At 41.5% G+C, this 2504-nt stretch overlaps 1 long non-coding RNA gene across 1 annotated transcript in view; it reads right to left on the reverse strand.

Moving 5' to 3' along the window:
• LOC117286924 overlaps window positions 1-2504 on the reverse strand; it is a 33490-nt gene that overhangs the window by 28850 nt on the left and 2136 nt on the right. Inside the window, exon 2 of the long non-coding RNA XR_004518072.1 lies at window positions 1293-1533. This is a non-coding gene — a long non-coding RNA (uncharacterized LOC117286924). The remainder of the gene's footprint in view (window positions 1-1292; window positions 1534-2504) is intronic.

Consider the following 2504-nt stretch of genomic DNA (forward strand, 5'->3'; position numbering starts at 1 on the left):
GAGGAGGAAGAGGAGAAAAAGAAGAGGAAGAAGGGAAAAGAACAGATAGTAGCTGTACTTCAAGATCCACCACTATTTTTGTCAGTAATTTATCAACTTGATTAAGTCTAGAATAAACTGATACTGACCATAGCCTAAGCATCAGTTGTACATGAGTCCTAGAAGTCCACAAGTCTACTATGGTACCTTATCTTTCAAGATTTAAATGAAATCTCCTCAAACTCTCATACTGCCTACAGTCAGATACCCTTTATCTCTCTCAGCTTCTGCGCGTATTCTTGAGGGGTAGGTTTGCATTTCTCCTGCTCATTGCTAGATCTGATGTCTTGCTTCTGCAGCATTCAAAATCCCACTCTATACGCATTGTACCCCTTTGGAACTTCTCTCACAGATTCTAGACAGGACCCCATGGACTGCACTCACCTAATCCAGACCCTGAACATGGCGGTAGACAGGAAGTCTTTGCAACACAGTATAGCACAGCAAACATCCAAAAATGCTCTAATGCCAGCTCATCCAAGCCAAGCTCATCCAAGCTTTTCTACCTAATTAGCCTCTTTCAGTATTATGCTTTAATAAACAAGCATGCAAACTCAGTTATCATCTTGTGAAATAGGAGATCTCACACTCACTCATAAACTCTTTTCTACTGATACATAAATATTTCAATAACTTCATTTACTAGACGCTTATATTCTATTCTCTGTGCTACAGGCATTTTATGCATTGTCTCTTCGTTCTCAAAACCAGCTTATGATGTGAACATCATTACTCTCATATGTATGAGAAGATGGAAAACTTAGACTCATGGAGAAAAGTAATTTTCCCAAGGTCAATGAACTCATAAAGGGCTGAATATATAGATCCCTGAGCACAATGGCTGCATAAGAGACAATGTGCTACCTGTAGAACTTTCCAGTCCCGTGTAAAGATCTCCAGCACCCTGCTCACACAATCACAGTGTGGCCATCAGAGAAATGGATACTGTGTAAACTGGGGCACTGCAGTATTGCTGGCTTTCTCCCAAGGTCTCAGACTCCCACACACCCAAAAGGAATAGTGTCAGCCAGGCCCTCTCTTATACACAGCAGGAGACTGCAAGTGAGCTGAGACACAGGGCTACTGTGGGTTATCCCCTCTGGGAACTCACTTCCGGAACCTCATTGTTCCCAACACGGGCTCCTTCCAGAATGAAGCTGGCCCTTGTTGACTTCATTCTGTGTGACTCAAGGTTAGAAATGTCTTCTACTCAAGGCAACCTCTGAGGACAAACATTTGGCCGCTGTACTCACCCTCTTCATTCTTTGATCTTGAGAATACACACTTGCGTCTCTGTTTCTGATTGCAACAATTCCTTCCTGCCCTAACCTCTTCAGAAGGTGTGCAGGGAGCCATGGAGCTGTCTCTGGGCCTCTCTCCAGGAAGTAGTTCGGGAGGCTGCCTGATGTTATCAGCACTGGCTCTGTGCTTAGCCTTGCATTTAAAAAGTCTCAGTTTTCATAGATTTTTCACCATCTTCCCCAAGGACTCCATCTGTACAAGACAAGAAAAAACATGTTATAGAGACACCTCTTCCTAGATACTCTCTTTTCTGAATCTGGCCAGGTGAGTCCTGGGTCTTCTTCTCCCCATATTATGCTGGACTTTTTCTCCTAAATCATTCAAGACTGGTTTTTAGGAGTGAGAACACAGCTTCTGCAATCCCGATCTCATTCTTTTGTGCATGCAAAGCTCATCCTGGCCACTTGCCAGCTGTGCAACCCTAAATGGGAGTGAAATATATCAAAACAACGTCAGGCTTTCTCTCCTGCACTTGGAGATAATGTTGAATGGTTAAGGGCGACTGTGGGGATGAAAAGAGAAAGCTCATATAAGAACTCCATGACCTGAATGGTACACAAATTCTCAATGAATAAATGCTGGTATGATTAGATCCTCCCAGAAAATGGCCATTCTCCAGAAACATCACAAAAGTGGTGAGCACTTTTAACTCACTGTATTGGAAGCTCTTGTTCTAAAGGCAGTCTCTTCTTAGTGCTAGGCTGAAACTTTTCTGGCTATGGATGCCTCCAATCTAGTCTTTAAGAAGAATGAAAGAAATCCTGTTATGTACAGCAAGATGGTTGGAACTTAAGGCCATCATATTAAACAAAATATGTCAGATGTAGAATGACAAGTTCCTCTTCTTCTAATATGTTGAAACTAAACAAGGAAAAAAAAAGGAATAAAGATTCTAAAGACAAACCCCCCAAATCTAGTTTTTAAGGGTCCAGGTCCACAGTTTCATGCCCATAAAGTCTGCCTTCTCTTCTGCTAGTAGACAATGACAATCCTTATACCTATTAGATCACATCCTCTGTGATATAATCAAGAAAATCAGCTCTGTAATTCTTCCTTGTCTCTGCTGTATCAGTAATGTTCCCTTCTCTGCTGGACTATTTTTCTCAACATGCAAAGATAGTTTTATTTCCCATTTCTTTTTTGCGCTTTTTTTTTTTTTTTTT

Source organism: Fukomys damarensis, unplaced genomic scaffold (assembly GCF_012274545.1).
Source record: "Fukomys damarensis isolate Sample0158 unplaced genomic scaffold, DMR_v1.0_HiC HiC_scaffold_19, whole genome shotgun sequence".
NCBI classification, from domain to species: domain Eukaryota; kingdom Metazoa; phylum Chordata; class Mammalia; order Rodentia; family Bathyergidae; genus Fukomys; species Fukomys damarensis.